We start from the raw sequence: 16,076 nt of genomic DNA on the forward strand, positions 1-16,076 counted from the left end.
TTTTTTAATTTTTTTTTTGCTTTTTGGGTCACACCCGGCAATGCACAGGGGTTACTCCTGGCTCTGCACTCAGGAATTACCCCTGGCGGTGCTCAGGGGACCATATGGGATGCTGGGAATCGAACCCGGGTCAGCCGCGTGCAAGGCAAACGCCCTACCCGCTGTGCTATTGCTCCAGCCCCACTTTCTATATTTTTCTCCCCGAGATTGGCTGCCTTCTACTTTAAACCCCATTAAATGTGGTGTGCTACTCTTGGTACATCAGTAGTGTAAAGTATGAGATGTTGTATGGTGGCCCATGACTGCAGCTTCGTGCTCCAGGAATTCTAAATTTTAAGATATATCAGATTCACTCATGGGTGAATCTTGTCCGAGCCTGTGGAAAGTGGTCATGAGCATGGTAGCAATTAAGTTCTGGAGGTTTTCTGCTGCCGGCGTTCTGTTGGGGAAGGGAGGGGAGCTCACCTGCCCCCACTCCAGGTTGTCCCGGATGAGACAGCCTGGCACAGGGTCTACAGGTATCTCTGCAGCTTGTCATTCTATATTACTCTCTTCTGAGAGCTTTATTTCTGAGTCTCAAGACTATGCTTTATAAAGCAGAAAAGAATTAAATTTAAAATTATTTCATATAACTTCTTAACTTCTGTGAACAATTCTTTTGAGAGTTTTGAGCAAATACAAGTCCCAGAAGAAATCTAAATTCAAGCCCTTTGTTTCCATTTGTCTTTTCTCTATTAAATCATCTAACCTTACGCATATTTCTTTCGGGAAACTTAAAATTTTTGATGTGTGTTCTCTATGTTATTAGATGAAATCCTTTGGTTTGTGAATATATATGTACATTTATGAATATATTATATGTATATTTGTAAACAGATATGCATATCATATATATGTGCACATATGATTAACAATTTAGAAGACATTATCTGTCACTTTTTGAAGGGATTAGGATGTACCTGGCTGTGCTCAGGGCTTATTTTTGGCTCTACAGTCAGGGTTCATTCCTGGCAGGGCTCAGGGGACCAGATGCGGTGCTGCGGACTGAACCTGACCTCATCTTGTGGAAGCTTTACCTGCTGTATTAGCATTCTAGCTCAATCTGTTGTTACCTTTTTTTTTTTTAACCTGCTATAAAAACAAAGTAAGCTCTGTGGAAACCGAGTTTATCTTAAGCTCTGTTAGAAATTAGAACAAACATACGCCACTAGGAGAAACGGAAAGCTTTCTAAGCAAGCTCTTTGTGTGTGTGAATTCAAGTTGAAGATGTGTCACTGAGCTGAAAGAAAGATATCTCATAGAGAACACCTTATGTTTTTGACCTCAAACTACATAAGTCCTTGTAACAATTGCAAGCATCACCTCTCTCTACTCTTGGTCTCTGTCACTGCTTCTCTAATGAATAGTTTACAGTTTATAATCTTTCGTGTTGTCTCTTCAGCCCGATGTTTTATACTTCAGTGACTCTGTTTTAGCACTGGGTTTTGCCTTTGCTTGCTTATCCATGGTGACTTGTTTGAACTTTGTTTAGTTTGTTGCTGGATATCAAATCTTAGTGACCATTTGACTTAATATATGTTCAGTTTATTGACTTTAGTTATCATTTCCCATTAGATCCTTCTAAAAAGCATTCCAAAGGAATTCTTATACCAAGGTATATCCCTTCTCTTTCTCACTGTTTTCTTTCAGACCTTTGATGTTCACCCTATCTTCCATCCTTATCCGGCCTTTAAAATCATACATGGTTTATTTTGTTTCATCTTTTATTGTCTCTACCTCTTACCTTTCCCTTTTGTTTTTCTTTCTGTGGCAAAGATTGGAGTTATACACGCTCCTGTCTATGATTCTTGCTTTTTTTTTTTTTTTGCTGTGCTACTCTCTGGGGGATGACTAGTAGGTCACAGTGCTCACAACTTGCCTGCAGTGTGGCCAAAACTTCTTGCAGCACTGGGGGAAGACTGAGTATAGAACTGCCAAGATCAGAGTTGGGACTTGTGGGGCACTGCGAATTTGAACTCATGACCACATACTTACAAGGCAGGTGCTCTCAGTCCCTGCACTATTCTTCCATGTTTCTATTTTTTAAATCCACCACCATTACCCCAGTCAGAACTTATCTTGCAACTGTAAGATCCTTTCAATTGTAATTGAAACAAAGCAATCGTGAAACTTTATGCAATTTTTTTTTGCTTGGAGTTAAACTGATTAAATTGATTTATAAGCACTTCTGTCATCTCTGAAATTTATAAGCACTTCTGCATTATAAGCACCTCTGTCATCCCCAGTTCGTGTGAATGTGATATACAGTTTGTTACCAGTTTAAAATTTGAAATCAGGCTCAAGTCAATAATGGCAGAAAGTATCTAATGAGTTTATGTCCAGGAAGATAAGTATCCCTGTTACAAAATCATCTCACATTTATAACATCTAAGAAAGTGTAGGTGACTCAGTATACTTTCAGGGCATAGTTATGTAATTATAATTACTCCTTAATATTCTGGGCATATTATCAAGGGACTGTGTAATATACTTATCTACAAGTATATCAAAAATGTTCTGTTACTAGCTCAGAATTTTTAATCGATATGCTCAAGTGGGCCCCAGTAACGTCTCCATTGTGAGACTTCTTGTTACTGTTTTTGGCATATCAAATACACCACGAGTAGCTTGCCAGGCTCTGCCATGTGAGCAAGATACTCTTGGTAGCTTGTCGGGATCTCCAAGAGGAGCAGAGGAATCAAACCCAAATCGGCTGCGTGCAAGGCAAACACCCTACCCACTGTGCTATCGCTCCACCAGAATCACTGTCATCATCATCATCTGTCATCCCGTTGCTCATCAATTTGTTCGAGTGGGCACCAGTAACGTCTCTCATTGTGAGACTTATTGTTACTGTTTTTTTGCCTATCCAATATGCCACGGGTAGCTTACCAGGCTCTGCTGTGCGGGCTTGATACTCTTGGTAGCTTGCCGGGCTCTCGGAGAGGGGCAGAGGAATCGAACACGGGTCCGCCGCATGAAAGGCGAATGCCCTACCGCTGTGCTATCGCTCCAGCCCTCTTTCTGCCAGAATACGTAGAAAAATCTTTCCTTCTCATAATCTAGAAAGTTTAAGGTATGATACTTAGATTAAAATGCAAAACATTTTTAAAAAGCATTAAAGATCTGAATGCTTGGAATTAAAGATATGAATGCTTGGCTCAATAACTGGTTAACTTCGGGCAAGTAAAATCTCTCTGAGCACCTCTCCATTCCCAGCTCCCATCACCAAAAATGGATGTAATAAAACCTTTTAAAAATATAATACTTTTTTGATTGCACTTATTTGTGGAATATAGAACAACAGAGTAGGAGACTAGTACCCGAGAATAGTAGAATATAATACCAGGAGGTTGGCTCCATAACTTGGAAGCTGGCCACACACACTGGGGGAAAGTCATCCCAGATAGAGAGGGGAACACCAAGTAATATGTGATTGGAGATCCTGCGTGGGAAGGGAGATGCGTGCTGAAAGTAGACTAGAGACTGAACAGGATGACCCCTCAATACCCCTATTTAGAACCACAACACCCAAAAGGAAAGAGAGATATCAAATTGGAATGCCCCGATACAGAGGCGGGGTGGGGGGGATGGGACTGGGGGGGTGGGAAGGATACTGGGTTCATGGGTGGTGGAGAATGGACATTGGTGGATGGATGGGCTCTTAAACATTGCATGAGGTAAAAACAAGCATGAAAATGTGTGAATCTGTAATTGTACCCTCACTGTGACTCACTAATTAAAAAATAAATAAATTAAAGAAATATATAATACTTTTTTATATCATAAAGGAACAGTAATTTACAAAGCTATTGATAGTTGAGTTTCAGACATACAATGTTTTTTTTCTTTCCCCCTTTTTATTGATTCACCGTGAGATACAGTTACAAAGTTTTCATGTTTGAGCTTCGATCATACAATCATCACTCATCCCTTCACCAGTGTACATTTCCACTACCAAAATCCCCAGTATTTCCCCCCCCTCTCATTCTACCCCTTCCCTGCCTGTGTGACAGACAATTTGCACAATACTCTCTCTACTTTGGTTACATTCAATATTTTGACACCAGTCCCATCACTACTCAAACCTGCCGAAAAGGCACTGCTAGACAATTTGTTTTGTATTGCTTGTTATGGACAAAATGTAACTTCACGCAGCTGCTGTTGCAGCCATGAGCTCTAGGAATTCTAGAATTTTAATAATTAGGGTCTAGAGAGATCTCTGCAGGGAGCTGCTTGGTTCCGAGATTCATTTGTGTGTTTCTGGATCATTGCCATGTGGGAGCTTAAGTAGCCGGTGGCCGTTTGTGGGCAGCATCTTAGAGTCCCATTGGGGTGGGGGGAAGGAGAAGGGCTGGCTTTTCCCCGGTCCCATGAGGCCTGGTGTTTCCCGCCACTGCCACCACGTACCTGGGCCTTTAGTTGAGTTCTAGAAGATGGCAGCCGCTGGGGCAGGCGGAGGGTGGGCACCTGCTCCCATCTGGAGTGGCCTGGCAAAAGTGGCCTATTCCAAAATGTGGAGGCATCTCTGCAGAAAACTGCTGGGTTCCAAGAGTCGTGTGTGTTGACATACAATATTTCAACATCAATCTTTAAAAACACAAAAGAAAGGTTCTGAATAGTGATGCAGTGGGTAGGGCTCTTGCCTAGAATGTGGCCAACCCGGGTTCCAGCCCTGGCATCCCTTATGGTTTCCCCTGATTTCTGCCAGGACTGCCTGGTGTGGTCAAAAAAACAAACTAAAACAAACAAACAAACAACAAAAAGAAAGGAAAGCCTCTTTTCCATGGCATTGCACTAATTCCTGTGGCTATCTGCTCTTACACTTCCAGCCCCAACCATTAAGGGTGTGTTTTCTCAAAAAATCACTTGTTATTTTTCCACTTGAGTCATTGTATATACAAAATGAATACATGGATGAAATGAAAATATGAAAAGGGCAGTTTTTGCTTCTATGACAAACAAATTAAATGCTCTTGATACTTGGTTTTAAGGTAAGGGCTACTAAAGAAACTTGCAGATAAGTTAGATGTGGGAGAGATATTTGTAAAAAGAAAATTGGAACACCATTCAGAAGTATGGTTTGTGGATGTTTGGGACTCTATCAATCTTTAAGCACAATTTAAAATGTGAAGTTTTTGGATTTTCTTAAGTGGAATGCATTTGAAATGCAAATTTATGTGATTAACTTGTGGTATCGTGTTAATATTCCCAGTGTTCCACCTTTATTTGGTGTCAGTATGTGCCCTCGGGAGGTCTGGGGGCTCTATCAGCAATTCTTGGGCTAGGGGTTCAAAGCAAGGGTCCAAGGATGCAATCCTGCATGGCCCCTGCAGTACCAGGAAATACCTGGGCCACCATGTCATACTGGGTACCTCTAAGGCCAAACCTGGCAGTACTTGGGGGCTTCCAGGACTGTATTTAGTGATGCTCGGGTTACCAGGGAATTGAGCTCAGGGAATTGAACTCAGGTTGAATACATGCTATACATGTGTCCTGACAGCAGGACTACCTCCAATCCCCTGCTTTTGAAAAATAACTTTTCCCTCCACTGCCCTACTCATTTGTCCTGTAGGATGGAGGTGGTATTATTCAAGATTACCTTTACACAAAAGGGGTACCCTTTGAGGTCCCATGGGTTATATTTTTACTCCCAAACTTAGTAAGTCCTGCAGTTTGACACTTGTCTTCCTTTCTGAAAAGTTTACCAACACAGTATTTCAATTTCCCTCAATTAGCAAATAATTTCAGGACAAGAATTGCTCGTCCTCTGACTCATTTTGTGACCTCCAACTTGTGCTTCGGTTTTAGCCTGGTAATCATTCCTTCTTTTCAGCTCTTTGATGCTTTAAATACTTAGAATAGACAGAAATATTTCATTTTATTGTGTTTTCTAGATACAAGAAGTTTTACAAATTGGAGGTTTGTGGCAACTGTGCACTATGTAAGTCTCTTGGAGCCATTTTCCAACCAGTGTATATTCATTTCAAGTCTTGGTGTCACATTTAATGAAGGCATGTGGACTGGAGTGATAGCACAGCGGGTAGAGCGTTTTGTCTTGCTCATGGCCAACCCGGGTTCGATTCCTCTATCCCTCTCGGAGAGGCCAGCAAGCTACCGAGAGTATCCTGCCCACGTGGCAGAGCCTGGCAAACTACCTGTGACATATTCGATATGCCAAAAACAGTAATAACAAGTCTCACAATAGAGACGTTACTGGTGCCCGCTCGAGCAAATCGATGGGCAGTGCTACAGTGCTACAGTACTGTTTCTTATGCATTATAGTTCACACTCTACTGAGTGTGAACTATACTACAGTATAGTGTAAATATAAGTTTATATGCACTAAGAAACCAAAAATTAGTGTGACTTGCTTTATTATAGTGATCTGGAAACAAACCTGCAATATCTATGAGGTATGTTGCTACTTCAGTAAACATTATTTTCAGCAGGATGGGTTTTCTTTATTACCAAGACCCCATTACACACTGTAGACTGAGTGGATGCCAAGTGCAAGAGCATAAAAGCTCAGATGCTTTTCAAATGTAAAACCTAAATCACTGGGCTCCTTTTTATTACTTAAGTCTGTCTCCAACATTCTGAAAGAGCTCAGTTATAAAGGGACATATTGCTCTCACGTGAAGGCAAATCATTTCATTTCGCTTCTGGTTTTTTACCTCCCTACATTGTCAATATTTTGAGAAAGACAAATTGATATAAAAGCACAAATATAGTGTTTCACAGTAAAATGTCACACGATGAGAAAAGTGTTCAATAATTTGCACTGACTACGAGGAGCTATGAACACTTGCTATGTAGCCTGTAAAACTGAGGAGTTTAACTAATTTAAATGGTCACATGTGTCTAACACCTGCTGCATTGGCAGTAAAGATTCTCAGGCACATTTCTTCAAGGAGAATGCAGGCTATATAAGAAGGCTATATTAAATATTTTGTGCATAGTCTTCTCTCCAGAAGATATGTAATTTTGGAAATCAAAACATCAGCATACTACTGATGTAAAACAAATAATACAACTAAATATTAATTAACCCATCAAATATTTACTGAGCTTTTATAAGCTTCTGGATGAATTTGGCCTCACACTAGACAGTAAGAAGTGTTCTACGTGCCTTATGATGCTTCATTCTACATAATGTTGATTAATTGATAGCAGAGGATTTGCAAACAGTTTTTACTTTTTAATTTCACTAAAATACAACTTCATTACTTCAACTTCCTCTATGTACACCAGAAAGGAATGTTTAATAGTATATAAACCCTTCAGCTCACAGTCCCTTGAGGCACTCTAAAGGTGTGTGTAACAGGGTAAGAAAGTAGAGAGAGAGTATGGGGAATATTGTCTGCCATGGAGGCAGGGGGAGGGTGAGAAAGGGGGGGTATACCAGGGATATTGGTGGTGGGGAATGTGCACTGGTGGAGGGATGGGTGTTTGATCATTGTGTGATGGTAACCCAAACATGAAAGCTTGTAACTATCTCACAGTGATTCAATTAAAAAAAAAGAAAGAAAGAAACAGAGGTTCTATGAGATGCTTATGTCCTGGTACACTAAAGGTCTCAGAATTCCCATAGAGAATATTTTTTTTTTTGCTTTTTGGGTCACACCTGGCGATGCACAGGGGTTACTCCTGGCTCATGCACTCAGGAATTACTCCTAGCGGTGCTCAGGGGACCATATGGGATGCTGGGAATCGAACCCGGGTCGGCCGTGTGCAAGGCAAACGCCCTACCCGCTGTGCTATTGCTCCAGCCCCCCCCATAAAGAAAATTTGATTAATTTTCTAATCCATTTCTTACCACATGTGAACATGGAACCCCATCTGTACAACCCCTCTGCAAGATATCTGCACATGTTCTTTTTTTTTAATTTAAATTTATTTATTTATTTTTGAGGGTACAGTTACAGATTTATAATTTTTGTGCTCATGTTTCCCTCATACAAAGTTCAAGAACCCATCCCTTCACCAGTGCCCATTCTCCACCACAAGTAAACCCAGCATCCCTCCCACCCTCCCCAATCCCACCTCCCCCCACCCCACCCTGCCACTGTGGCAGGGTATTCCTTTTGTTCTCTCTCTCTAATTAGGTGTTGTGGTTTGCAATAAAGGTGTTGAGTGGCCATTGTGTTCAGTCTCTAGTCTACATTCAGCACGCATCACCCTCCCCCCCATCCCCCTTCCCCCACGTGGCCTCCAACCACATTTTACTTGGTGTTCTCTTCTCTATCTGAGTTGCCCTCTCCCCAGAATGTGAGGCCAGGTTCTAAGCCATGGAGTCAACCTCCTGGTACTTATTTCTACTATTCTTGGGTGTTAGTCTCCTACTCTGTTATTCTATATCCCACAGATGAGTGCAATCTTTCTATGTCTGTCTCTCTCTTTCTGACTCATTTCACTTAGCATGATACTTTCCATGCTGATCCACTTGTATGCAAAGTTCATGACCTCATTTTTTCTAGCAGCTGCATAGTATTCCATTGTATAGATGTACCAAAGTTTCTTCAACCAGTCATCTGTTCTAGGGTACTCGGGTTTTTTCCAGATTCTGGCTATTGTAAGCAGTGCTGCAATGAACATATAAGTGCAGATGTCATTTCAACTATACTTTTTTGCTTCTCTGGGATATATTCCCAGCAGTGGTATTGCTGGGTCAAATGGGAGCTCAAGTTCTAATTTTTTGAGAATTATCCATATTGTTTTCCAAAAGGGCTGAACCAGTTGGCATTCCCACCAGCAGTGTAGAAGGGTCCCTTTCTCCCCACATCCTCTCCAACAGTGGTTGCTTTTGTTCTTTTGGATGTGTGCTAGTCTCTGTGGTGTGAGGTGGTATCTCATGGTTGTTGTGATCTGCATCTCCCTGATGATTAGTAATGTAGAGCACTTTTTCATGTGCCTTTTGGCCATTCATATCTCTCCCTTGGGAAAGTTTCTGTTCATTTCTTCGCCCCATTTTCTGATGGGGCTGGATGTTTTCTTCTTGTAGAGTTCAACCAGTGCTTTATATACCCTTGATATCAACCCCTTATCTGATGGGTATTGTGTAAATATCCTTTCCCATTCTGTACATTGTCTTTGTATTCTGGTCACTGTATCTTTTGAGGTGCAGAAGCTTTTTAGTTTAATGTAATCCCATTTGTTTATCTCTGTTTCCACTTGGTTGGATGTTATCTTTGAAGATACCTTTATCTTCCATATCGTGGAGGGTTTTGTAGACCTTGTCTTCAATGTACCTTATGGTTTGTGGTCTGATGTTGAGGTCTTTAATCCATTTTGATCTGACTTTTGTGCATGGTGTCAGGTCGAGGTCTAAACCCATTATTTTGCATGTGGTTGTCCAGTTGTGCCAGCACCATTTGTTAAAGAGGCTTTCCTTGCTCCACTTCATATCTCTTGCTCCCTTATCAAAGATTAGATGATCATACCTTTGGGGTTGTGTGTAGGGATATTCCACCCTGTTCCATTTGTCTGCGGCTCTGCCTTTGTTCCAGTACCATGCTGTTTTAATTCTTACTGCTTTGTAGTAAAGTTTGAGGGTGATGCCTCCCATCGTCTTTTTCCCAAGAATTGTTTGATATCTGTGGGCATTTGTTGTTCCATATGAATTTTAGGATTGCTTGATGCACATGTTAATTCTAAGGAACTTTGGGACTGGGAGTTTATGTTAGAGAATTTTACTAAGCATAAATAATGAAAAACCCTGGAGATTCTAATTTGGGAGGGAGTGGCACCTTCAGTGGTTCTCAGGACTTTCTCTTGCTTCTGTGCTCAGGGATCACTCCTGGTGGGACTTAGGGGATCATGTGGGGTGCTGGGCTTAAACTCGGGTTGCCATGTCCAAGACAAGCATCCTACCCTCTGTACTATCTCTCTGCCACCAGATAATCTAGTTTCATTTAAAAGTGGATATCTTTATGGGGTATGACTCTAGTTTCAAGAACCTCTAATCTATTTGGATTATTTAAAATGACTTGGTTTGAGAGCGGCACAGAGATAGAAGAGTTTGCTTTGCATGGAGTCCGCCCTGGCTGTATCCCAGCACTTTGTGGCTCTCTAGGATGCTGCAGAGTGCAGCCTTGGAGGCCCGGAGCACCAGCAGCAAGGCCCAGGTAATCCCCAGCATGGCAGGGCCCATGTTGCACTGCATCCTCAGGCCTTGCATTAAACTTAACTGCCTCTCCAGTTGGAGCAGGAAGAGCCTCAGGTCTCTGGAGCACCATTTGGGAGCCCCTCCGTCCCTCAAGATTTTGAGTTGACTTCAGTTACGTGTAATGGATCATTCTCTAGCAGGATAGGCTCCATGATTTCTCTTGAGATTGCCTTGTGTCTTACACTTATTTAAGAAACAGGGGGCTGGAGTGACAGCACAGCAGGTAGGGTGTTTGCCTTGCACGTGGCCAACCCGGGTTCGATTCCCAGCATCTCATTATGGTCCCCTGAGCACCACCGGGAGCAATTTCTGAGTGCAGAGCCAGGAGTAACCCCTGTGCATTGCTGGGTGTGACTGGAAAAGCAAAAAAAAAAAAAAAAAAGAAAGAAAAGAGATGGATTAAAATTACCATTTGCCCAAATGAAGCCCAATTAATGGTAGAGTTGATTCCCATACAGTGGGTAAGGTACTTTCCTTGTATACTGCTAACCCAGGTTTGGTCCACAGAACCACACATGCCTGCGCCCCCCCGCCCAGTCCCCACCAGGAGTGAGCACAGAGCCCAGAGTAAGTAAACCCAAAATACAGCCGGTTGTGCCCTCCACCCTGAAAAATAAACATATGTATATATAGCACACACACGTCTACTTGTTTTTTATTTATTTATTTATTTTTAAAATTTTTTATTGAGTCACCATGTGGAAAGTTACAAAGTTTTCAGGTTTAAATCTCAGTTATACAATGCTCGAATACCCATCCGTTCACCAGTGCTCATATTCCACCACCAAGAATCCCAGTATAGCTCCACCCCGCCCCCTCCCACACCAAACCCCCCCACGCCCCTAGCCCCCCCACCCTAAGCCCCCCCCCGGCCTGTGTAACTAATAAATTTCACTTTACTTTCACTTTGATTGCATACAATATTTCAACAAAACTCACTATTATTGTTTGGAGAGTCTCTCCCCTAAAGTCAGACCTGCTGAAAAGGAAGCATTAGATAATTTGTTTTCCATTGCTGAGGATGAAGAGGTATGAGGTCAAGTGACCACACTTAGCGGCCTCTCAGTTTTGGGTTTCTGTAATTTAGTATTTTAGTAACTAAGTCCAGAGAGATATCTGCCAGAAGTTGCATCGTTGCCAACTTGTACTTCTCAGTTACATTATATTCCACATATGAGTGCAATCTTTCTATGTCTGTCTCTTTCTTTCTGACTCATTTCACTCAACATGATACTTGGATTAAAGACCTCAACATCAGACCAGAATCCCTAAGGTACATTGAAGATAAGGTCGGCAAAACCCTCCACGACATTGAAGCCAAAGGTATCTTCAAAGCTGACACGCCACTGGCTAAGCTAGTGAAAACAAAGATAAATAAATGGGACTATCTCAAACTAAGAAGCTTCTGCAACTCAAAAGAAACAGTGACCAAAATACAAAGACAGTCTACAGAATGGGAAAGGATATTTATGCAGTACCCATCCGATAAAGGGTTGATAACAAGGATATATAATGCACTGGTTGAATTCCACAAGAAGAAAACTGCCAACCCAAAAAATGGGCTGATGAAATGAACAGAAACTTTTCCAAAGAAGAAATCCGAATGGCTAAGAGGCACATGAGAAAATGTTCAACATCACTAATCATCAGGGAGATGCAGATCAAAACAACAATGAGATATCATCTCACACCGCAGAGACTGGCCCACATCCCCCAAAACAAAAGCAACCTGTGTTGGCGTGGATGTGGGGAGAAGGACTCTCCTTCACTGCTGGTGGGAATGCCGACTGGTTCAGCCCTTTTGGAAAACAATATGGACAATTCTCAAAAAGTTAGAAATTGAGCTCCCATTTGACCCAGCAATACCACTCCTGGGAATATATCCCGGAGAGGCAAAAAGGTATAGTAGAGATGACATCTGCATTTCCATGTTCATTGCCGCTCGGTTCACAATAGCCACAATATGGAAAAAAACAGAGTGCCCGAAAACAGATGATTGGCTAAAGAAACTCTGGTATATTTACACAATGGAATACTATGTAGCTGTCAGGAAACATGAAGTCATGAAATTTGTCTACTTGTTTTTGAGCTGTATCCAGCAGTGCTCAGGGTTTACTTTTGGCCCTGTGCTCCAGGATCAGTCCTGGAGATCTGGAGATGCTCAGGGGGTCATATGCAGTGCCAAGATTTGAACCAGGATTAGCCATGCACATGACAAGCACTTTAACCTCTGGACTATCTCTTTGGCCTCTATGTTTGGATATGTCAAATTAATCCACCCTCAAATTTAATTCCTATATTCCTGCTGTAGATGAATGGTGTTACTTCCGTCAGTCATTCATACTGAAATCTCTGAAGTCATCTTTCACTTCTTTTTCTCAATTTCTCATCAGCTGCCAGCAGGTCAGTCCTGCCAAATCTCTCTGTGCCCTTGCACCACATCTTAGCTGAAGATTGCAATAGCTGCGGACCTCGATTGCCTGCCATCAGTTCCCTTCAATGATAATTTTGTTTAAAATAGGAAGAACATATCTAATCTTGCTGAGAGTTCTCCGTTGACTTGCTTTAGCTGTCTTTAGACTTTAGCTGTCTTTAGACTTTAGCTGTCTCGGCTTCATTTACTGATCCTTCTGCTTTATGAAGCTGTGAATTTATTGAAGGCAAGGGCTCTGTCTCCATCTCTGTCTCAGAGTTCAATGAAGTTGGTAGCAGGCAACTTGTGTGTGCTATACATTGTTGAACACTGGCAAGGAGCAGCAGAGTAGCTAGGAGTATCAGCTTTGGGATCAAATAACTCTGGGTTTAATTTTGGCCTCCTCTACTACTTACTTAGTTGCTTTGAGCAAGTTCACTTTAATTTAATGGTTCTAAATTCTGTTTGAACATTAAGATTCCAAGGGGTGAGGCCAGTGGTAGTACTGCAGGTAGGATGTTTGCCTGGCACACAGCCAACCTAGGTTTGACTCTCAGCACCCTATATGGATTGCTCCTGAGTTCACCAGGAGCAATCTCTGAGTGCAGAGTCAGCAGTAAGCCCTGAACAATGCTGGGTGGCCTTAAAACAGAACAAAACAAAACCACAAAGGTGCCCAGAGAGATAGTACTGCGGTTTAGGTTCCTACCTTGCATGCTGTCAACCCTGGCACTGCAAATGGTTCCAAGCACAGAGCCAGGAGTAAGCCCTGAGCACCACTGGGTGTGGAAATCACTCACCCAAAAAAGTTATACACGATTATTGATTTTTTTTTAAAGGAGCCAGATCCTCTCCCTTCAAGCCAATTAAATCAAAATATATGGAGGGCAGGGTTCAAGCACCAGAGCTTTGAATTAAATTCATTCAAAATTATCATAAATGTAGCCAGGGCTGAGAATCAATGCTCTTAACCTTAATATTTCATCTCCTATTCAGGATTTATTTTAAAAGAGGTTTGAGCACCTGAAATACAACTGAAATTACCATTATGCCTTACATATATTGTGTTTTGATGTTAAAACACAATTTTAGGGGCTGGAGTGATAGCACAGTGGGTAGGGCATTTGCCTTGCACATGGCTGACCCGGGTTTGATTCCCAGCATCCCACATGGCCCCCTGACCACTGCCAGGAGTTATTCCTGAGTGCAGAGCCAGGAGTTAACCCTTGTGCATTGCCAGGTGTGACTCAAAAAGAAAACAAAAACAAAAACTAAAAAACATTTTTATTTTTATTTTTTATTTTATTTTATTTTTTAACCATGAAATGATCTTTAATGACCAGACTAGCAAAGATTATAAAACATCAAATAAAATTATGTTTTCATAAAAACAAGATTAGGTTTACTTAATGAAAGGCCTGATGATAAAAATAGTATGCATGCATACAAAGTTATTTTAATAATATATAATATTTACTTTTCATTATGAGGCATTACTTTCTTTTTCAAGTTATTTGAACAGTGTATAGTCTGAAAAATGTATATTGGTATCAGTGGCATGAGAAATCTTTAAAAATACACATTTTTAATATGTATCTTTCCACCCCAATCACTGTAGCACCCACCATCCTATGCTGCCATCTTTTAACTGAAATGGACCAAGAATTTCCACTAATAGTGTTTTTCTCAACTTGAATTTTTGTGCGTTTTTGATCCACACCCCGTGGTGCTCAGGGCTTACACCTGCTCTGTGCTCTGAGATAACTCTAGATGGTGCTTGGGGGCCCATATGTGGTGCCAGGAATCAAACTCTGGACAGCTGTGTGCCAGGAAAGAGCCCTGCCCACTGTACTATTGCTTCATCCCCCTACACTTGCTATTTGGCCGATAGCATACCCCTCTCAATCTTTAGTTCCAGCTGAAATTATGGCCTCAGGGACTTCCCTTCATTTCCTAGCACAATATGTATATTGTCATCATCATAGCACTTACTTCACTTTAAATGCACACAGTAGCAATTATTATTTGTGTTCATTGCTTCTACTGGACTTCTCACGGGCAGGGTCAGTTTAACAGTTTTCCTCCTGAGGTCCAGTGCAAAGTGACAGCATGCTAGATGCTCAGATGAAGTAGTTGAGAGATCAATGGATTTAACGATCCAGCCTGTCATATCAAAAAAGGGAAAACTTCTTGACTTTTTTATGTGTCTCAACTCCATATCAAAATTCTACAAAACAAAGACATTTGAAAAATTTAAAAAGATTGTTCTTCTTGTGTTGGGTTTTAGAAACTAAGAAACCTGCAATAGCACCTACTTCTGTACTTAAAAAAAAAATTGTTTATTTAGGTAAGACTTCCAAGTCCAAGGTTCCTGGAAGCTTACTAAGCCTTAGTCATCAGTCCTGGGGCAATAACAAGTTACTAGTTCAACATTAGCTCAGTTCAACAAGGCAAATCAAATTTGTGGATGTTTGTCACACATTAAAGGTATTTTTTTGCTTGTATTTCTTAGTTAATCTTTTGACCCATTCTGTTGGGAGACAAACCAAACACAAGGTTACTGGTGGTGGCAGGGGGAGAATCTGAACTTTTAATTAAGTCATGTACTCAGCAAATCCTTGCTGTTTTTGCCTAGGAAGGGCCTTAGAAATAATCTAGAAACCTCTCTAACATTTTCTTAGAAACAAAAGCTCAGACAAATGAATTTATTAAACATAATGAGGACTTTGCTGCCATAGCACCAGGTTTCAATGATCCTTTTGTTGATCGTGTTCTACTAACTGCATTCTTCAACAGCAAAATCTTTAAGCTTAGTCTAATTTTTTTCTTCTTCTTCTTTTCTTTTTAAAAAACAAAAACAAAACTTTTGTCCATACCTGATGGTGCTCAGAACTTACTCTGCCTCTGCAGTCCTGGGGATGCTTGGGGAAACCATACATGGTATAGGGGATCAAATCCTGGTTGCCTGTATGCAAGACAAACGCCTCACCCACTGGAATATCTCTCCAGCCCCTATTCCAATGTCTCAGAGCCTTCAATTTGTATGTTAGCATCAATTAATTTGAGCTTTCAAGTTACTATATTTCCATTATAATAACGCAAATTTAATCTGAATCCGTGAGCTTAACATTCATATCTTTCTCTCATATGAGATACATGTCTCACCGTTCAATCTTCCATACCCCAGGATCTACAACCCAGGAGCCTCTTCTTTTTTGGTTGAGGTGTATATGTGTGTGGTGTGTGTGTGTGTGTGTTGAGGTTCAGGGTGCAAGGAAATAGAACCTAAGGTCTCACAAGTTATTAGGGAAGCAAAATGATTTTTGTCGAGAGAAGTTTAGAGAAATTTGAGGGGTGAGAGAGATATGTGTTCAAGAAAGCACAAAGACTTCTCCAGAGGGGAGACAAGCAAAGAATGAGTGGCTTTTGAGAGGTTTTATACAATTTCTCCAAATT

Source organism: Sorex araneus, chromosome X, assembly GCF_027595985.1.
Source record: "Sorex araneus isolate mSorAra2 chromosome X, mSorAra2.pri, whole genome shotgun sequence".
In the NCBI taxonomy this organism is placed as follows: Eukaryota; Metazoa; Chordata; class Mammalia; order Eulipotyphla; family Soricidae; genus Sorex; species Sorex araneus.